This window comes from Macrotis lagotis, chromosome 4 (genome assembly GCF_037893015.1).
Source record: "Macrotis lagotis isolate mMagLag1 chromosome 4, bilby.v1.9.chrom.fasta, whole genome shotgun sequence".
NCBI classification, from domain to species: Eukaryota; Metazoa; Chordata; class Mammalia; order Peramelemorphia; family Peramelidae; genus Macrotis; species Macrotis lagotis.
Genome location: NC_133661.1, coordinates 225554922 through 225578409, shown reverse-complemented (window position 1 = coordinate 225578409; position 23488 = coordinate 225554922). Strand labels below are relative to the sequence as shown.

At 36.6% G+C, this 23488-nt stretch overlaps 1 protein-coding gene across 6 annotated transcripts in view; it reads right to left on the bottom strand.

The window, feature by feature from the left end:
- The window catches only part of CCDC88C (coiled-coil domain containing 88C), a 234001-nt gene that overhangs the window by 164748 nt on the left and 45765 nt on the right, over positions 1–23488 (bottom strand). The window lies entirely within an intron of this gene.

Genomic DNA, 23488 nt, shown 5'->3' with positions numbered 1-23488 from the left:
CTTTTTTGTTTAATGGAAATCTTTAATGAAATCTACTGCCCCTTCTCAGAAAAATGTTTCTAAATGCATAAAATAAAAACATCTAGTACAAGAGAAATCATCATATTGAACAGTAAAGGCAGCAAGGTTAGTTAATATAGTTGAGAGCATCAGACCTGGAGTCAGAAAGATCTGTGTACAAATCTAGCTTCAAATTCTTAGTAGTGGTATGACTCTGGGGTGGGGGTAGGGGGGCATTGTTAACCTCTGGTCTTCCTCAGTTTCCCACCCATCCCCTTCAAGCTTTAAATTCTATAATGCCATGAATGAGGGATAGTATTTCAAGAGAGGACAAGAGTATGAGCAAAGGAAAATAAGAAAGGTATATTTAATAAATGCTTGCTGATTTACTGACAAGTCATATAGCTTTGACTATTCCTAGTTTTATCACCAGTGTCTCCCTGTAAAATGGTGATGATAATACTATCCACATATCTATTGTGAGTATAAAAAATAATAATTATGTAAGGTGCTTTGCAAATATTAATGTGCTATATAAATGCTTGTGTAATCATTACTAATAGTTCATTAAATTAGCTTATTAAGTAACACTTGTTGCAAGGTTGAAATCTTAAGAGACTGAGGAAAGACTAATAGACCAGTAGTTGTGGCACAGAAAACTGAGCTGCAGTATTAGCAATAATGAAACAACAGCTCACATTCATTTAGCATACTGAAGTTTCCAGTGCATTTCTTTTTTTGGGGGTTTTTTTTTTTTTGCTTTTTGAGAGGCAAACGGGGTTAAGTGGCTTGCCCAAGGCCACTCAGCTAGGTAATTATTAAGTGTCTGAGACTGGATTTGAACCCAGGTATTCCTGACTCCAAGGCCAGTGCTTTATCCACTACGCCACCTAGCCGCCCCCTCAGTGCATTTCTTTTAAAGAGCTGTATGACCTAAGACAGGTCCCATGGTCTCTATGGGCCATGATTTTCTCAATTATAACATGGAGATGAGAGTGTTAGCAGTAGAAGATTCTACTAAGTCTTCCTAGAGACTTCTAAATAATGTGCATTTATGTATAAAACCCATTTGAGCTAAAGTCTGTAAGCTTCCTGGAAATATCTAATCAATTAAAAGAACTCCTCAAGCTCAAGAAGGTCTGTCTACCACTCATGTGTCTCTGGATTGATCAGGAAAATGCAAATCACAATAAAAAATAAGAGCATATGTCAAACCCCAAGGGGATTGGTCTTGGCCTCCCTTTTCTTTTTCCCACAGCTTTTATTGAAACCCAAGCAGATCCTATATTACAGCTGGAATGAGGTCTTTTGTGATTAAAAAAGTTTAAGTAAAAGGGTATTGGTATTTTTTCCTCCAGAAAAATATGCTCAGAGTCACATATTTTAAGCCCTTCAAAATGTTATTAAAATCTTTCCTAAGGACAAATTACTCATGACATTTTAAAACAACCAAAAAACTAGGTAGCACTAGGAATTTAGGAATTTGTCTTCTTAGAGGCATGAGCAAATACCCAAAACCTCAGCATGGTCAATCCTTTGAGCACCCACCATACTACCTTTGTCTCCTTTTTTATATCGTACCTATCATATTATACCTTATATCATATCATGATTATTTAATAATAGCAAAGGCAATGAAATAGAAAAAGCAATAGGTTTGGAATCCAGAAGACTCATTTTCCTGAGTTCAAATTTAGCCTCAGTCACTTATTACCTGTGTGACCCTGGGCAAGTCACCTAACCCTGTTTGACAGTTTCCTCACCTATAAAATGAGCTAGAGAAGGAAGTGGCAAAGCATTCCAGTAATCTTTGGCAAGAAAACCAAAATGAGATCAAGAAGAACCAGAAATAACTGAAATGAGAGAATGATAACAAAGACTTGGGGCATAGTGGCTAGTATGTAGTAAAAACCATATAAACATTAGTTATCATTATGATGATGATTATGTACAGGTCTGCTAGACCTGTAAACTCCATGAAATATAAAAAGAGTTATGCCTTACCTAGAATTTGTACTGCATCCCAACAACTAAGAGTTTAATGTTCAACAAAGACCGTCCCACAGTAATGTAATAATGAATACTGAATAAATGTCTGTCTTGCCCTGTTCCCCATTCCATCATGCTTGTTCTGAGTACCCTGCCCTATAGGCAAGAACAGTGTCTTCTTCACAAAATCTAAGGGTTGAAAGGTACCTCAGGGAAATAACCAGAGAAACTGGATAGAAATTCTCTCCCCTCTTCCATTTTCAAGGACTGGTCAATTCAGCATCAACTTAAGTATCTGCAACATCGCAGAACTCAACTTAGGACCGTCTGAATGGTTAGAACGGTTTTCTTTACCTTGAACTAAAAATTTGCCTCCCTGCAGTTTCCATTCACTAGTCTTCACCTTTACTCTCTGGGATCAAGTAGAATAAATCTAATAATCTCACTTTTCATGAAATGCTCTAAAATATGTATAAGATTGCTAGATGGTACCTTCTTCTTCTTTTCTTTTTTTTAGGTTTTTGCAAGGCAAATGGGGTTAAGTGGCTTGCCCATGGCCACACAGCTAGGTAATTATTAAGTGTCTGAGACCGGATTTGAACCCAGGTACTCCTGACTCCAAGGCCAGTGCTTTATCCACTATGCCACATAGCCGCCCCAGGAGGTACCTTCTAAAGTTGATTTCATCTAGGTAACTCATCACCAATTCTTTCAACCATTATTCATTGCATTGTTTTGAATCCCTTCACTAACCTAGTCCTTTTGTAGATTTACTCCCTTCTAAAATGTGTCCAGAATGAGACATACTATGTTTCAGATATGGTTTGCCCAGGGCAAGATATGACAAAGACTATCACTTTGTAAATTCTCTACTTGCCATACTTCTATTAATACAGTGTCAGATTACTTTAGTTTGGTTTTTTGGGATGCCAACAGAGATCAAGTAGTCCCTATGAACTGCCTTCTAGACATATACCTTCCCCTCACCTTTACTTATGTGAATTCTAAGCCTTGTTAATTTTCCTCTTATTAATTTCGACCTACAGTCTCTGTCTTTGTAAATATTTTTGGATCACAATTCTGTCATCCTATGTTCTAACTGTCCTTCCCAACTTTATATCTCCCACAATTTTGGTAAGTTCACCATTTCATTTCAATGAAAGCACCCGTTTGAATAGTATCAGGGCTAAGGATAGAAATCTAGGGCCCTCTTTAGTAAAGGATGTTCATTTATCTATTTACAGGGACATTCTTTCCTTTACCACACAATCAAGTATTTTTATGGACTGAAGAGACCACATGAGTCTCCAGCCACAGGATGCAGAGACACTAGTAGAAAGTCAGACTCAATAAAAAAAAGACCAACACATACAAATCAAATTAAACTACTGTGTTTCTCCAAACAGTCTCCTGGCGGCTCATTACCAGTGGCTGTTTACAAACAAAAATGATGTTGTGACCACCAGCCCTGCTGCTTACATCCAGTGATCAAAACCCTCCCTACACAAACAGGCACTGTCCTGGGCAGATAACTGACATTCTATTGGAATATTTTCCAGCAAGACATCAGAGAAATTGCTCCCAATAGGAAGATGGCTAAATTGCCAAGCTTGGGTCTGTTCATAGATCAAATGTGGACTGTGTTAGAGAAAAATCAATAGCTCAATAAGCCTTTAACTCATTAATTCAGTTCAATTCAAGAACAAGCATTATTAAGAGCCTATTATATGTAAGATATTCCTCAAGACAAAATCAAAACTTCCTGCTCTCAAGGAGTTTACATTCTACTGGAATAGGAGTTCTTAGCCTAGAAAAAAATTTTTCAAGGAGTCATGAAATTAAATGGGAAATTTAAAATATTATAACTTTCCTTTTGTCATGAATTTAACCACCACTGCATTATTGTGAAGTCAGATTTTCAAAAGGGTCCAAGATACTAAAAAACTAAGAAACCCTGCATTAAAGGCTACATATACACAAAGTACTATAACAACAGGTTATTTGACAAAAAAAGGAAGTAATATCTCAAGGGAATTAGGAAAGTCTTCATGAAGGTTTTGGTAGCTGAGGCGACTCTTGTCAGGTGATTGGATTTTTGGAGCCTTGGAAAGTCAAACAAAATCTTACTTTATGACATTAAAAACAATTAACCAATCAGCATTTTAAGTACAAACTGGATGTGCCCATTTCTCTATAAACAGATTATTGTATCCACTTGAGAGCAGAGATCTCATTTAGGTTTCTATGTATTTTGTGTGTTCAGAACATAGTAAACATTTAGCTTTATTACAGATGGAATAATATTCTAATTGGCATACATATATAATTAACATACAAGAAAAGCAAGTGATCATAACTGTCAGAGAGTTTACAGGAAAACATATACAGATGAAACACAACTGACATTATTTTAATGCAAAAAATAAGAGAAATGAGAGAGCGAAGTCTGATTAGGGCAACATCAGCTGGGTTTGGAAGGGCTGGAGAGATCTAAATAGGTGGAGAAAAAGGTGATGAAAAATCAATCAACTAGTATTTATTAAGATCTTTCTAATTTACCAGGGAGGAGTTTGGAGATACAAAGGCAAAAACAGAACAATCCTTAGGGAACCAACAAAATTAATTTTCAAGTAAACTTTGTCCAAAGGAGAAGGACCTTCAGCATCACTGAAGGTTTACATCAAAATCTTCAAGATACTTTAAATCACCTGGCAAGGTTAACAGTAAAGGGTCCAAGAAGAACACACTAGGCAAGTTTACCAAAACCATTTAGAATCTATATATGGGGGAGGGGAGAAAAAATGCTTAGACCAATCCAAACATGATTCTCTTTTTATCTCAGGTTTGTCTGGGGTAACAAATTCTGACTACCCTTTTTTCCCCTCTGCCCCAAGAGATGAAATGAGACAACACCCCCTGGAAGGGCTCCTCCCCCCTTCTCCTGTCTTCTCTAAGACCAGATCTGAGTTGCAACCAACATACTTCCTTCCTTACTCAATTAGCTTGATGCTACTGCAATAAGCAAATACACAAAATTCAAAGGAAGAGAGAATTTGATATATACATTAAAAATCAATACCCTTTCTTCTCACCTGTGCTCACTCCCTTGAAGTCATTTCAATCATTCCCCAGCAGATTTCATCCCAGTAAAAACCACTTGCTGACATCTGTTCCCTTGTTCACTGTCAACTCCCAGATACCACTTGGTGGCTGAGTTTGACTAATAATTCACAATATTAAACTCTAAAACAGGACCCCTGAAGGCAATCTGATGATCAGCTTAGCTTTTATTCATTAAACTTCTTTCCTGCTCAAGGTCAAAGAATCACAAACCTAGAGCTAGAAGAGACCTCAGAAGCCATCTACTCCAAATTCCTTCATCTTACAAATGAGAAAACTGAGGCCCAGGCAATTATTTATTCAAGTCATGTAGATAGCATGTATCAAAGGTGACATCTGAAATTAGATACTCATGACTCCCAAGCCAGGGTTCTTTCCATTATACTTTATTGATTAGTTTCTCATTCATTTTTGTGTGATTCCAGTTCAGTTTTATTCAGTTCACAAGGATGTTAAACAATATAATCATGGCTTTGGAGACAGAAAGACTAGTATATTTTCTCTACACTAATCTCCCCACTTTACTGACCTCTGCCCCTCCATATATAATCTGTCCCAAACTTCTGACACTTTATATTTCATTTTAATGGTATTCTTCTAGTTTGATTCTAGGTTGTAAATTGTCCAGTCAAGAGGTTTATCCTTGTAACTATGGACAAATCATTTAAATTCTGTGCCTGTTACCTCTTCTTAAAAAATGGAGATTACACCACTCCTCAAAGAGTCATTATGAAGATCAAATTAGGCAATGAAGAACTAAAGAACTATAAAAATGGCGCAGCTTGGGTACCCCTTATATCATATACACAAAACTGTTATCCAAGTATGTCTGAATCCATTCAAAATCAGAGATAAGCCCCCACTAATGTGACTACTCTTTTTTCTAATCAACCAAAAGACATAATTAAGTTCAAAACAAAGGCACTGAATAAAGTAGCATATTAAGAAAAATTCCCTTATAAATTTGAGACATAATTCACAAATTCAAAAAATCACTACTTAGTAGGATAATTGAGAATACACAATATTTATGCATGGGGGCACAGACATAGAAAACTTGCAAAACAAATTTTACAAATTCAAAATAATTATTTGCATAACCAAGTGATACTGAAGTTTGCAAAAGAGGCCACTTAATGTTTCCTTTCAGGGCAGACACTGAATTTACGTATAATTTTTGAGGAAAATTTAAAATGTATTTTAGAGTAGAGGAAATGTGCCTGCCTGCCACATACTGACTTAGAAAACTACAAATTAACATAATCTGTGTTGTGTTGTGTTTTATTCATTTTGTTAAACTCTTTCCAATTACATTTTAAACTATTCCTGCGTCCTATGGGATTGGTTTGGATAGTAGGTTGAAGACAAGAAGGAATTCCTTTACTTGATGAAAGATTTGGAGAGAAAAGAAACACTGCCCTAGTCTTAGCAACATCATAAGAAAAATAATGTGTTTCTAAAATTATCATATAACTTATGGAAACATAATATCAGTTTATAAAAATGTGGCCCACATTTACTTTAGTAAGGAATACCTATACTTTTCTAGGTCCAAGAAGACAATTCTAAAAAAGTGGGATTAGACAGGGAGAAAGAGGAAGAAGAAGGAATGTGCCAAATAAGATTAAAAACAGATTTAGGAAGTACAGCAGTATCCCAATAGCCTAATGCTTAGTTGTTTCCAAGTTTCATGGCCAACACAGAGAAATAATATTCCATGGTTTATATTTTCTTTATCCCATGACTATGACCACACACAACAGAGAACAGCAGTCCCTGGTATATCTTACCATGGAAATCAGTAGACAGCTTAACTTGTCTGAGGTTTAACAAAATACAGTCAAAAAAGAGGTCACTCAATCAAAGTGGTGGCGCCAGAGGTTGGAGGATGAAGTTACTTTCTGAAGGGCTGGGCTAATTTGCAACCAAGCTGGGAAAGTTATAAGCTAGAATGAAGAGGTATCACCCTCAACCATCTTAAAATGGTCAAGCAGAAACCCAATGCTTGAAAAGAGAGCTTTGAACTTTTGTCTGAATTCTGCTTAGCCTCTTAAAAGAAAGTTAACACTTCCATCATGGAAAGACTACCCCACACCATAGTTGTACCCTAAAAGTATAATAAGGGACCTATTCAGATAGGAATTAAAAAGTGGAAAGTTTGGGAAATATATAAAACAAGGTATTCCAAAATTCTTAGTATTGTTTTAGGCACTAGTAGCTTAAAACTTGTGTTCTGTTTTTATTTTTTAATTAACATCCGGGAACATAGAAACTACATGACTGTCAAAGGTTTTAATAACATAAAACATCATTAAGACTCTTAAGCCACCCTGTATATTGGAGAATTGATTCATTACTACTTTTTAGCTAAGAATTTAGAGCTGTAGGAGATGCACTCTTGAGGCCTGGTCACTAATCATCCAAATGATGAAACCTCAAATCTTTTAATAACCAGTTCACAGGGCTTTCTTCATCTGGTCAACTAGAAACTAGCGTTCCATCTATATGACAAGTAGGCAGATATAGGAAGGCTCTCTTGGGGCTTAGAATCTGGATCTTCATCTTTTCTTAAAATTAAGTGACAGTCATGTATTTTCTCCATTTCCAGGTGTTAATTATTCAAGCAAAACTAAAAATTAAGTACATTCTAAGTACAAGGTCGGTTGATGGCATTAAGTTTAATTACACATGAGCACATGATGTAAGAACTTGGCCTTTTATTTCTCTGAAAGTCAAGGCCCTGTGTTGATTCATTTTGTGTAACTTTTTTTTTCCTTCCTCTCTTTAAATTTTGTCATACAGGGTTGGCTAGGTGGTGCAGTGGATAAAGCACCAGCCTGGAGTCAGGAGTACCTGGGTTCAAATCCGGCCTCAGACACTTGATAATTACCTAGCTGTGTGGCCTTGGCCAAGCCACTTAACCCCATTGACTAGGAAAAAAAAAACCTAAAAAAAAATTTTGTCATAAAGGATGACTTTGGGAGGCAGGAGGGTGTGATTTAGGGGTGATTAAAAAATGAAAGATACCAATAAAATATATTTTAAAAATAAAAGCAAAAAGTCAAGGGCAAGGACAACTTAAAATATTCATTAATGATCCAAATATTATCCTTTTTTCAAGACTCAGGGGTCAGATAATGATTCAAATCATAGTGCTAGGAACAAAAGGGGCCTTAGAGATCATTTATTCAAAAACCCTTATATTATTAGGGGAAGTGGTTTCATCATGTTCTCATGTGAAGCATGAGATAATATAATGATAATGATGATGATAATAATAATAATAATAATAATAATAATAATGAGAACATAATACAGTTGAGTAAACTAAGGTACAGAATCTGCCTATAATCTGCCTATAATCCTGGTGAACCCAATTGTATTGTATTGTCTTGCCTTGTGCCCCCCCCACCATCGTGTGTCCATAAGATACTATCAACCTAAATCATCTGGAAGTTGGCATTAACATGTTCAAAGATTCAGAGCTAGACTTAGGCTTAGGAAACTGAGGCTTGGGAAAAGTTGCCAAAGATCACAGGTTGCCTGTGTGGGAGGCAGGATTTGAACTCAGGTCCTGGGAATCCAGAGCTTGTGCTTTTTTCACCCTAACACTAACTTCCCCTTTTGTTGTCATTCAGTCATTTTTCAGTTGTCTGACTCTTTGTGACCCCATGGGGATTTGCTTGGCAAAGATACTAAAGTAGTTTGCTATTTCCTGCTCCAGTTTATTTTACAGTTGAGGAAACTGGGGCAAAAGAGGTTAAAGTGACTTGCCCAGGGAGTCTAAGGTCAGATTTGAATTCAGGAAGATAGAGTCTTCTAGACTCCAGACCCAGAACTCTATCCACTACCAGACATGTTTCAACCCCCATCCAAAAATAGAGGCTATATTAGCTCAAAAAGATATTCTATAAAAAAATACTTTCATTCCCTTCTATTCCTCATTTGATGGATGAGAAAACTACAACTAAGAGCTAAAGTTCTCAAAAGTTACAAAGGGATCAAATATCAAGACTTAGATTTGAACCTTGATCCTAATTCCTTGAGGATAAGGGACTAGGACTTAAGTTTCTTCTGAATTCTCCACATATAATTGTCGTCTGTGATTTTTGTCCTTCATTCTCAAAGACCATGACATCAGGGAGGTGACACCAGAACATGTATGTGAACTAGATTTGAGTGAGGGAGGTTGTGCAAAGTCACCAGCCTCACCTTCTCCTCCAGAGTCATGTGGGTCCAGTAGCCAGATATGGATCAGGATGACTGAAGATGACTCTGGATGGAGGCAGTCAGGGTTAAATGACTTGCCCAAGGTCACACAGTTAGGAAGTGCCAAGTGTCTCAGGTTAGATTTGAACTCGGGTATTCCTGACTCCAGGAGAAAATGGGAAGGAAAAATGGCAACTCAAAATAAAATATAATTTCAATATCAGTTCACAGTCCTGTACTGAGGTCTATACAAATGAGATCCTCCTAACTAAAAGAAGGCCACACCTTCCCTACCCTACTGGAACAACAAAGTGGAGGGAATGGTTATAACAATCTTGTTATCGTACAAAATCAAAGATACATAAAACCTTTGAAGTTACTGGAAGAAACCTTGGAGGCCAAGTCCAATCCTTATCTAGAGAGGGCAATCCTATCTAGAAAATTCCTGACAGGATTTCTTCAGTTTTTCCTGGAAAATGTCCAAAGACAGTTCATCAATCATTTCTAAATAAGCCAATGTTGGATAGCTTTATTAGAAAGCTCTTCCTTGTATTAAACCCAAATTTATGAAACGTCAATCAATTATTATTGGTTAGGTTAGAAGATTTTAGAGAAGAAAAGAATCCTCTGAATTAAACTGGTCCAGTTATTTCTCTGTGTCACACCTTGAAAGACTAATCACTATTATTCTAGATTATTGCTGGTGACAAAAAGAAACGTTTTCAAAAAGATCTAAAAAGTCAATGACTTTATCCAAACTAAAAGGACTTCAGATGGGAAAACTTAGGAAGCGGTTTATTAGGTTGATCAGGTTGATGAGAAGATAATTTCTTTTTAAAAAAATTTTTTTGGGGCGGCTAGGTGGTGTAGTAGATAAAGCACCGGCCCTGGAGTCAGGAGTACCTGGGTTCAAATCCGGTCTCAGACACTTAATAATTACCTAGCTGTGTGGCCTTGGGCAAGCCACTTAACCCCATTGTCTTGAAAAATCTAAAAAAAAATTTTTAATTAAAAATATCCATTTCTTCCTCTCATTTCTTCTTCCCTTCAAAATAAAAAAGAAAACAAAACCTGCTACAAACATGTATATAGGCAGGTAAAACAAATTTTAATATTTAATATCAAATAGATATTAAGTGTCTTACTGAGATCACGGGTCTTCCAAACCTCAGGTACAACACTCTAAATACCATGTCACCTAGTTTATATAGTTTATATTTATGTTTGATTATATTTGTATTTATAATTTATGTTTGATACTACTATACTAAAGCATTTTCTTATTTCTCTTTGTCCTTATCCTGTGTTGATATGCACATCTCTTCTACAGGGAGTGAATCATCTTTCATATTTATATAATATTAACAGCAATTAACATTTATATAGTGTCTTTTGTTCAGAACTGTGTTAATTATTTTACAGTTATTATCTCACTAGATCCTCACAACCACCTGGGAAGTAAATATTATTAGTCTTCTCATTTTATAGATGAGAAAATGAAGGGAAACAGAGGGTTTAAGTGAGTTTTTCAAGAATATACAGCTAGTAGATTTATGAGGCCAGATTTGAATTCCTTTCATCCTAGAACATTTTTATGAACACTGTAGATGCTTAATACTTGTTGAATTGAAATACTTCACTAAATAAACATTAAGTGATCACTATTTTCAAAGTACTGTATTAGTGAGTGCAGGTAATATAAACACAAGACCAAAAACTCATAGTTGACTAAGAAAATCAATTGTTCATTATGCTCTATTTATTTCAGGGTTTACTACTAAATGCTCCATATTGGGTATTTTGTTTCTTTTTTTAATTTTTTTGTTTTGTTTTTGCAAGGCAAATGGGGTTAAGTGACTTGCCCAAGGCCACACAGCTAGGTAATTATTAAGTGTCTGAGACCGGATTTGAACCCAGGTACTCCTGACTCCATGGCAGGTGCTTTATTCACTGCACCACCCAGCCGTCCCTGGGTATTTTCTTGATTATTTCTTCTTAATCTTTTTTCTTTCAAGCTTCAGTTCTCATGATTTTTTTTTTACTTTCTACAAGCTCGTTTCCTTCATTTTTTCAGCAATGTAAAAATCTACTTTCTTTAAAAGTGTCATTCATCCATTTCAAGATATCTCTTAAAATATTTTCTAAAATATTTCACTGCAATGAAATGAAATACAAAATCATAAAATCCTGACCATTAGACAAAATCCAGGTCTCCTGACTCCCCAATTCAGTGCTCTCAGAGAAGTAAAGGAGAAAGATAATGATGTTCAGATATCAAAATTACTGGAGGATAAAGCACCTAATTCCTTGGATAACAGACGGTAAAATGTTCAGTAGATGTTTCAGTCTAGCTGGGACTCATGAACATGAGTATCTCCTCCTCCAGTACAGATCACCACTCATCTACAAACTTATTCTGTATTGTTCTTGTCCAACTCTTTCCATAAATGACCCATATTATAGCTTTCCTCTGATTTTAAATGTCTGGTGTACCAACTTTGAAATCCTACTCTGTAACAATTTGAAATGAAAAATCAATCTACCAACAAATCATCTCTTCTTAAAACAAACAGCATAACCAACTATACTCAGTTCAGCAGAGTTGGCAATGATCCTTTTTTCATGCCCCTATCACCTAGTTCACGGACCCATACTGGCTATGTGAACCTGGGTAAATCACTTAACCTCTCAATATTCTAATCCACTCTTTAAAAACATAAATAGTTGGGATTATGCAAACTAAGTAACTAAAATGTCTGTAAGCTTTAATCCAGCAATTCCATTGCTAGACCTGAGTTATTGCAAAAAAGGTTGATGATATTTGTCCTTCATTCTTGAAGAAGACTATGATATTAGGGAGGTGATACCATGACAAGCACATGAACAGGATTTGAACAAGGCGGGGAGATCTACGCTAAGTCACCAGCCTCACTTTCTCCTCCAGAGTCATCTAAGTCTAGTGGCCAGATATGAATCAGACTGGAGATTGGAGATAGCCCTGGATGTGAGGCAATAGGAGTTAAGTGACTTGCCCAAGATCACACAGCTAATAACTGTCAAGTGTCTGAGGCTAGATTCGAACTCCTGCTCTCTTGACTCCAAGGTCAGGTTCTATCCACTGTGCCACCTAGTTGCCCTGCTAAAAAAATGATTATTGCTAAAGAAGAAAGTCCTTTTATATACACTAAAATATTTATATAGCAACACTTTTAGTCATAGCAAAGAATTAGAAACAAAGTTGATGCTCATCTAAATGAATTGTGGTATATAAATGTAATGGAAAATTATGGTGATTTAAGAAATGATAAATGGGATGAATACAGAAAAGAATCTACATCAGGGGTGGAGAACCTTCCACCCTTGGGCCAGATTGGTCTCGTATTGCCAAGGCAACTGCAGATAAAACCAGAAATTCATAAATGTAGTAGCTTTTTAGGGGAGAATTAATTAAATACTTAACCAAATATAGCCCACGAAAGATGTTATAAATATCCAAATGGCCCTGGGTAGGAAGGTTTCCCCACCCTTGATCTACATGATCTTTTCCAAAGTAAATAATGTCAAGAAAATAAGTGTACAATAACCACAATAATATGAATGTTAAGAATCACACATACACACCATCAAAATTAATGTCACAAAATTAAAGAGATAAGCATGGCTTGAAAGAAGAGAGATGAGAAGACATCCTGACCCCATCTGTTATCAATCAAGAGATGTACACCACAATGTATTGATGGATTATGTTGATTATTTTTCTTCTTTTCTCTCTGTCTCCTCTCCCTTTTTGTGTGTCTTAAAACAACACAAGATTATGTGTTATATGAGATGGCACACTGACAGGAGGAGGGAAAAGAATAGTGGAGTAAATTATGATGTTTAAAAAAGATTAATAAATTTTTAAGTAAGTCTAAAAATTGCAAAAATATCAACTTGTATTGTTAAAGAGAATTTCCTTATCTGGGCATATCCTATTCCAGTGAAAATCAAGGTCTATTTCCTATACCTAACAGAAGCATAATATAATACTTTTCACAAATACAAATACTCAAAAGAGCTGTGATTTTTTTGATACTGATCAGAACTATCCAACTAAGTACTGGAATCTTTCAAGGCACGTTGAAGTTAATTGACTTAGGATAAATGAAAAGATAGACTATCAATTTAGGTTTTCTTGGTTTCAAGCCCAACCCTATATCATCTAAACCAAGGTCTCAATGTCTCTGCTTTGTATGGTAGGGGCAGGGTCTGAACCACATCTTCATCGATCTAACTAAATCCTGCTGTAGAAGCTCCCTTCACCAATGGCATCTGCCATATCTAGAATTATAGAGCTGGACACCCCACCAACTTAAGGAGATTCTGAACCCCAGTCTTCCTCACTCTCAAGACCCACGGTCTTTATCAACTGCTAATCAACTACTCCATACTGACTTTTGCAAAATAACTCAATGGTTTTTTTTTAACTAATTTGTTTGCCAACTACACAAAAGGTGAGGATTTCTTCCCCATTCAATCACCATCTATCATCATGCTGTCAGTTTGCAAACTCTTAAGTTAAAACCCCAATCTATTCCTACTCCTCCAGCACACTGACCATCCAAAGCTCTCTACTTCAAAGTTCATTCATTCATTCATCCAACCCAGCAATCATCACGGTTCCCTCTTAGCAGTATACTCCCATCCTCTCTACTCATCAGTGCACCCCTGTATACTTTACATTTCCAGGCCCAAAGGCATTCCTGCAAAACCACATGAAAAGTTTAAATACCGGCAGTTGCCTCACAGGGTCCCCTCCTCCACCACCGCCTTTCTTCTCACCATCTGCCACCAGGTTAGAGCTCAGCCCCCTTTCATTTTGTGGAAGATTAACCTGCTATACAACCCCAGTTCTACCCATGTGTTCCAAGTATTGGAATTTAATTTCTTAGCAAAGTCTTTGACTCTCTCCCCAGGGCCTTCCTGAAGGTACAGGTTTTTCCTGGTAGCCCTCAGCCCAGGACTGGGGTTGGGGGGGGGGGGGCAGTCTTTATCCTGCTCAAAAGGCAGAAGCTAAACTATCCAGCCTAACTGAGGCTCTGCTTTGTCCCTATCACTCTATCTCCTGGCTGAAATTCTCTTCCTTCCCATCTCTGTCTAACATCCATCCCCAACATCTTTGTTCAAGTCCCTCTTTTTCAGAAATCTTCCCTCATCTCGACTTCTTCCTTCTGAAATTATCCCTAATTTATCCTGTTTGTCCATAGTTGTTTGCATGTCATTATCCCCCCCACACACACACATTAAAGATCCCTTCCAGTAAGGGATATTTCATCTGTCTTTCTATCTCCAGTTCTCAGAACAATCAGTGACTGATAAAGAGTAGGTTCTTAATAAATGCTTGCCAACAGACAACACCAAGCTAGCTTGGTCAATCCCTCAACCTGCAGCATCAAGCAAGAAAAATAAAGCACTTTGTTCCTTAATAGTGAAGAGAGAGAAGAATGGGAATGGAGTAACTGTTTTTGGCTCAACATACATTTTTCAAGTAACTTATTAAATTTTCCCATCCTCCTCCTTAGAGGGCATCACTCAAAGGTGTCAGTTTACTCTGCAAAACCTGTTCCAAAGACTAAGCAACTGGTGAATGGCTGATGAGAAACTGGACACCTATGGGAACAGAACACTTCTTTCAGAATTGCAGTGATTGTGGAAAGACAAAAGCCCTTTGCACAGGTTATAAAGCAGTTTATTTAAAACTGCATTCTGGAACAAGGAACTGTGGGGTTATAATAAATCTAACTTAAGCAGGGTCAGATTTAAGAGGAAGTATCCTTCTATAATGTGAAGACCATTTCCACCACTCACTTGGAAAACACAAAGACAACTCATTCCTATTTTCAGGTTACTACCTTGAAGAGAGTAAGCGATAACAACCTTCCCTCTTCCTTCCCCATCATGAAAAAAAAAATGGTAAAAGGATATAAACAGGCAAATTCAAAGGAACTACAAATTATCATTTATTTTGAAAGTGGTTGCAGTACAATGCAGAAGATACTAGACTTGGAATCTGGAAGAACGAAGATTACTAATTGTGTGATCCTGGGTAAATATGCTCTGTGCTGGACAGTCACTTTTTGTTCTAAATCTACAGAAATACCTGAAATGCCTGCAAACCTATGCAAACTCCATGATAATAATAAAAATTAAAATTAAAACAACCTAAAGCTTCTGCTTTATACCCACCAAATTGGATTTTGTACTTTGTAATAATGTCTACCAATGTGGGTTAGGGCTGTAGAGAAACACACACTGTTAAACGGTGGAGTTGGGATTTGGTGAAATCTTTTTTTGGGAAGCAATATGCTGATAATTAAGATCTACAAAAGTGATCAGATCCTCAAACCTGATGATTGTAGTAGTAGGATACATTCTATCTCTGTATATATGGCATTCTGAGACTAGAATATACAAAAATAGTTTTACTGGGGCAGCTAGGTGGCACCAAGAGTACCTGGGTTCAAATCTGGCCTCATACACTTAATAATTACCTAGCTGGAGAGGCCTTGGGCAAGCCACTTAACCCCATTTGCCTTGCAAAAACCTAAAAAAAAAATTAAAATAAAAAAATAGTTTTACTGTAACAGAAAATAATCCATTCAACTAGAGAAGAGCTTTAAAAACATGGCTTATCATAACAGAATATTACTGTACACTGAGAAATGTCAGATACAAAAAATATAAAGAAAAATAAATGTCCTTAAGGTAGTAGAAAAAGCAATTAATTTAGCAAACAAAGTCCTGGGTTAATAAAATCCCAGTTTTGCTAATTACTGTTTTTTTAGCCTTAAACAAATTCCTTTATCTCTCTGGACCTCAGTTTCCTCATTTATGAAATTAGGCTGCATTAGATAGATCTCTTTCAGCTCTAAATGCTATGATTCTAAGTGATACAGATAAAGAAAGCAGAACCAGAATATGAACAATGATTATAACTCCAGTTTTTTAAAATCCATCAAAATAAAATCTCATAAACACCATAGCTTCTGTAAACAGCATGCTGCACTTGGAGTTTTTAAAAGCTAATGTACTATACTTTTCTAGAACAATTATTATTATTTGGACAAATTATTATTATTATTTTTATGTAGGATTCATTTTAATTTTTATGGTTATTGAGATCCTAACATTAATAAACTGAAATACAGTGATAGGCAATATTTTTTATTTTCCACCTAAACTAGCAATTTAACATCTGGAAGGCATTCCAAATGGTGACATTTCTTTCATCTAAGTCTGTGCCAAGGAGCAATTTTATATTCAACAGGACAAAAGTCTAGTATATAATTCGATAAAATCAAAGTCATATGGATTACCTGACCAACAACTCTACTTGTGGGAGGGGAGAAGGAAAAGATACTACCAAAGAAATGGGATGTATTTTCATGTAACAGTCATAATTAATAATAATTCTAGCTTGGATTTTATAAAGTGCTTTATATACCTTATCTCATTTGATCTTCATGGGATGAAATAATATATGGAAAATTCTGTACAAAATTAGGGTTCTACATAAATGCCAGTTAATTATTAGTATTTTAGTATTGATTTCCCCATTTTTACAGCTAATGAAATTAAGGCCATAGGAAGTTAAATGATCTGGCATGACAATGCTAGCAGCTGGTAGTCAAGAATCCAACTTAGTTTTTGTGACCCAAAGCTCTTTCCAATATACCATGGTGTCCTGATCAATCAATCAACAATTATTTATTAAGCACCTACTAAGTACTAGACTGAGCTAAATGCTGAGGATTACAAACTAAAGGAAAACAAGTTTATGAAGAAGTGAATAATGGATAAGGCTGGAAAGGCAGGAAGGGACCAAGTTGATCCTACAAGATAGACACCAAAATTGACTCTATAAGGGAGTGACATGGTCAGATCTAGACTTTAGGAAAACCACTTTGGAAATTATATGTAGGATGGATAATCAAGGGAAAACTTGAGACAGGGAGACCAATTTAGGAGGCTTACTGTACACCTCAGTTTCTACATTTCTCAAACAAGAAGGTTAGATCAAAGGCTCTCTGGTCCTTCTAGTCCTAAATCCTCTTAATTTGATGAGTCTAACTATACTCCATGCTACAGCATCATTGAGACATGTACCCATCTGCTGTGGGTATCTCTTGGAAGGGACAGGAAGCACATAACAACAAGTTTCAAGAAGAAGACATATTCCCAGAGCAAATCTGGCTCCTCCACAGTCCAGCTGGTCTGCTCAGCTGGTGAGAGACCATTGTGCTAATGAGGCTTAGCTCCTCAGCACTGTTCCTATGTGCATTAGTTAACATCATTCTGATCCATGGATATTGAAAGCTTTTTCTGGTTTGTTTTTTTTAAAGAAGGATAGTTTTAAATGAGAAGAAACCAAGCATGAAGTCCAAATCTCCAGAGAAGGGAAGGCCTGATGAAAAGAACTCTGAAAAATCATCTTTCACATTGTAGGAAGACAAGGATGCTAATTGGTACCATAGTGAAATGGTTCAACCATTTTGGAAAACAACCTAGACTTAAGCAAGAAAAGTTATTAAATGGAAAAACCCAGAAATTCCATGAGTACAATATTCTCTTAGGAGGTGACTGATAGCAAGACCTACCTTATATAAAAAATGTTCATAGCGGTACTATTTATAACAAAAGGCTGGAAACAAAATGAGTGTCTAACAACTGTGAAATTGTTGAACAGATTATGGTATATGAATTAACTGAGATAATACTACAACATGAGGAATAGCAATTGAAAAATTCAGAGACACGTGGGAAAATGTGTATGAAGTGATGGCAAAGCAAAGAATGTGTGGGGCAGGAAGATTAGGAGTTAGAGCTACAATTTCATCAAAGTAGGAAGTCATTGTCTTGGAAAGTTAAGAGTTTATATGACAAGCCTAAGAGATAATGTATCAGAGGCAAGACTTACTCCAGTCTTCCAGACTACAAGGTTGCTTCTCTAACATTAAGCCAGAATACCAACCATCATAGAGCTAAAAGAACAAGATTTTTAAAAAATCAACATAAAGGATGTAAGTAATATAAATACTGAAAGAGTGTAAATAATGTAAACTTTTAAAATCCAAGTAATAGGGGTGGCTAGGTGATGCAGTGGATAGAGCACTGGCCCTGGAATCAGTAGTACCTGAGTTAAAATCCGGCCTCAGACATTTAATAATTGCCTAGTTGTGTGACCTTGGGCAAGCCACTTAACCCCATTTGCCTTGCAAAAAAACCTAAAAAGAAATCCAAGCAATAGCCAGTTTCATATACATTCCTTTTCCCTATTCTCCTCTATAAAAGGATATGTTTGTAAAAAAAATTAAAATTTATATTAAAAAGAATATCATCAAAGTCAATACTAAAGCAAAATTCTGGTAGGGTCAAAGTAGTATACTATCAACTTTAAGGCAAATCTTACCTTCTTTATTACCAATAAATAAACTAAGTGTTATGGGAAATATGTACTTGGGAGTGCAGCTTGTCTGGGTAAAGTGTATTACTAATTTTTAAAATTTTTTTTTAATTTAAAGCAATAGGGTTAAGTGGCTTACCCCAGGTCACACAGGTAGGCAATTATTTAGTGTCTGAGGCCGGATTTGAATTCAGGTACTCCTGACTCCAGAGTCAGTGCTCTATCCACTGTGCCACCTAGCTGCCCTGTATTATTAATTTTAAAAATCATTTTAATCATCCACCCCCCCAAAAAAAATCAAGGAAGTGGAGGAAGAAAAGGGCTCAGATCTAAACAGTTACAGAATGTCCAGAGAACTCTTTCATCCCAGAGGGATCTGAATTCATATTGAAAAACACACTCATAAATGCAGATATGGCAGCTGGGCAATGGCACACACCTCTAATCCTGCTCTTGGAAGAAGCTGAGGTTGGTCATCTCTTTTTTTTTAAATTTATTTATTTATTCTTATTCAAGACTTCTGAACTGCAGGTAGGCATGTCTGCATGACCAATAAAGAGAGCCCATGGAAGCAGGTGATTACCAGACTACTAGAAAGAGGGGCAAATCAATCCAGGACAGATCTTAAATGTCAATCAGTATAGGACCTGTACTGGCTGCTGCACTTCCAGCAGGGACTCCAGACAGATAGAAGGCAGGAAGCAAACAAATATTGATGCATGGACAGATATAAAGTCTGAAGCCATGCCATCTTTAGTGTTGGGCCTAGAATCAAGAAGTTAATCTTGGGATCTTATATCTGATCCAATGTTTGATGAGTGGAATAAAGCTATTTACAGAGAGACAGGGCACGACAGAAGGGATAGAAGAATGGAAGGAGAGGAGGAAAGGAAGTGTGGGAAGGAAGGTCTGACGCAGTGGCAATATGTCTTACAGTCAATCTTTGGGTCTGATATCTGATCCAATTTTTGATTAGTGGAATAAGCCATGTCTAGAAATTTGGAAGCTATGGACAACAAATACATACTAAAAGCACTTCTTCAAACTCTACCTATCTATGGGACAGTTTTTCCTACAACTGAGGAATCTTTCTGATGATTACATTAGTTGGATATGTTGAAAAGGGATCCTATTTAGGGTCAGGTTGGACTTGATAACCACTGAGGTCAGAAGATCACTGAATATAGAGCTGAAGGGGATCTTAGAATCTGGTTGGGGGGGGCGGCTAGGTGGCGGCTAGGTGGTGCAGTGGATAGAGCACCCGCCCTGGAGTCAGGAGTACATGAGTTCAAATCCGGTCTCAGACACTCAATAATTACCTAGCTGTGTGGCCTTGGGCAAGCCACTTAACCCTATTGCCTTGCAAAAACTAAAAAAAAATCTGGTTTGAACCCCTTCATTGTATAAAGAACTCTGATACTCTGGTCCCCTAATCAAGGAGAGCTCCTCTAAGAAAGATATGAATAGGAGTTAATAATAATGATAATAAAGAATACTAGTTCAAAATATTTTATTGTTGCTTGGATTTAAAATTTCATAGCTGTGGGAAACTACAGATCTCCCAATAAATATTTTCAACTGTTCTGAAACTGAGTCTGAGATTTGACTGAGCATTGAAAGGTTCACAGAACCAATAAATATCATGGGCTAGATCTAAACTCGTGACTTTCTCACATGAGACTAGCTCTTTATCCACTTCATCATGATGTCTCCTCTATTTATGTTTTTTAAAAATTAAAACTGATAATTACATAGCTATATGTGTGTTTTTTAAGTCTACTGTCATTAGCTCATTCAATCTCATGACTTTAAAAAGTGCTACAGGTATTATCTTTGCTCTACAGATGAGGGGTTATAGGATGTTAAATTGAGACCTAAAGGTTCATCCTGTTGATCTTAAAGATCAGGAAACTGGAACTCAGAAAACCCAAGGGGCTTACAACTACGTTCCTGCAGGGAGTGTTTTATGACTTCAAAGCCAGTCCCCTTTCTACTAAGACCTCTGTTCTCAAGAAGGTTATATATAATCTAGTAAAAATATAAAACAGAGGTATACAAATAAAGATGCCTCATGGTAGAAGGGCAAACTCTCCCTACTTACTAATGAGCAGGAGGGTTACCTTGGGATTCATAAGAGCAGCATGTATCTGCAATTATGAAAACATTTTTCCTCTTTCCAACTCTGGAACACCTCTGATCAAGGAACACTACTTCTCAAAGGACAAAGGGTTCTTTAACCTTTTTTGTGTGTCATGAACCCCTTCTCAGAATGTTATTAAATGCATAAAATAAAATCCAACTTCAGACTCTGTGACCCAGTAAGTCATCTAATAATAGCAACTACATGCCAGGATTGGTGTGAAAATAAAATGTGATAATACTTGTAAAACACTTTGCAAACCTCAAACTATTTAAATGCTAGTTGTTATTATTATTATTATTATTATTATTTTGAAATACTTATCAAAAGAAACTTTAAAAAAAAAACAAGTTCATGAATCTCAAATTAAGGTGGCATGGTAAACAGAGTATCAGGTCTGGAATCAGGAAGACCTGAATTCAAATCAAGTTTCAGATACTTCCAAAGTGTGTAAAGGGAAAGTCATTTAATCTATTTGCCTGTTTCCTTATCTGTAAAATGAGTATATGAGGATCAAATGAAATAATAATTGTACTGCACTGCCTGATACCCGTAAGCATTATATAAATGCTAGCTAATATCATTATCATTATTGTTGCTGTTATAAAGGCATTTATAGAGATAGGAATGTTCAATTTTTCCTTTTACCTGACCCCCACCTACCCACCCATGAAAGACAAAGCTTCATTCAACATCCAAAATCCCATCTCAGGGACATTTCCCCTTTTATAAAAGTTGCTAGGTTATGACTATATAATACCTAAAAGCACATTTTAAAAAAATGAAGACTATGCAACTAACATATATAAAGGTGTTCTATACATATAACATCAAATGCATCTGGTTTGGGAGGGAATCTGGATCTTAGGTTTCATGCAAACACCACCCTACCCTGGATTTTGGGGGTAAGCAGAGATCTGAAAGACATGCACAGCAAACACAGACTGACTAATGTTACCAAATGAAAAAGACTGGGGGAACCCTTCCAGGAGAGGGCAAATAAAGGATGGGGGGAGGAGGGGACTGATTATATGCATAGGAAAGAAGGCAGCCAGAGAAACAAAAACAAACAAGGTGGTATCTCACAATTAATGTTTAATGAGCATCTCCTAATTCCAATTTTGGTACAACAGACTGTGGCTAGCACCAGCAGCTGGAATGTGAGGGAGGTTTAATTTCTATACACTGGTCCATCTTCCATTAAACAAAATTCCAATTGGGAGAAACTTCTAGCTCCCTGTTAATCAGTCACAAAAATGCTTTCCCCTACTCTTCTCCCTTTATCTGCCTTTCAGTTATACATTTTATCTGCAATTCTATCTTTACAGTCTGGTTTACTGACCTTCACAGTGCTTGCATCATCACCTATTACTAGATGATGAAGCAGAAGAGTAAGGTTACCTTCTTTCACACTAGGTCAAAGTGTGATTCACTATGTAGCACATTTCTACAACTCCTTATTCATGCTCATAAACCATATCACACAGCATATAAGCCTCAATGTCTTAAAGGACACAGAATCTAAGGGTTACAAAGAATCCTGCAGACTGTAGTTCAGAATATAGACCCTTTGGAAATCTGGTAGTCTCAGAATCCTTTTTTAAGTGCAAAAATATAAAATACATAGGATTACAAAGAGTGATAACATTCAAATAAGATTATCCAAACATTTTTAAAAACAAGTTCATGGACTACAGGGTCATAATTCTTGTCCCACTTTAACCTATTTCTGGAATAAGAATCCACATATTCTCTCCCCTCCTAAAGCAGACCCATTTCCATTTGGGGTCTGTTCAAATTATTTCCTGATATTCAGTCATAAATTCGCTTTTCTTCAATTTCCACTCCATTTCTCTTATTTCTGCCTCCTATGGCCAAGAAAAAACAAATTTCCCTCATCTTTGATTCCATCAAAATTTGAGCTCATGACCCATGGTTTTATAAGACCCATACTCCTCAAGCCAAGGAGTCATTCACACCAAATATCCAATCTACTATCTAATGGGTCCATTTCTATTCTTTTATTATCTCTCTCATCACCACTGTAACCACCCTAAATCAGGTCTTGGATTACTGCACTAGTGTCCTAATTAACTAGTTTCTCTGTCTGTAGTCTCCCTCCCCCTAATCTAGCCTTCCTAATAAGACCCTGTAATTTTCCTAATGCACCACTCACATCAATTCTCTGCTCAAAAGCCCTCAATGGCTTCCCGCTGCCTAAAGAACAAAAGCATAAATGTCTTAGAGTCAGGCATGCAAGGGTCTCCTTAATTTTCCTCTAACCTACCATTCCAGCCTTACTTCAAGAGTACAAGAATTTATAATTTCATTGTGTGTGCTCTCTCTAACACAACTGTGACCTCTCTATAACCAATAAATAATCTCTAAGAGCTGCTGTAGCTAAGAAAAAAAAATACTCTGCTGGTAATTTTTCACCTTTATATCCCTAGTTGCTTTTCACCTAAAAGGCACTTAATAAAATATTTGTGGAAATGAATTAAACCTCAAGAGACAAATATACTGGGAAGACTAAAGTAGCCTCATAATTGGTAGTCCCTGGAAAATGGGGCGGGGGTGGGGGGTGGCAC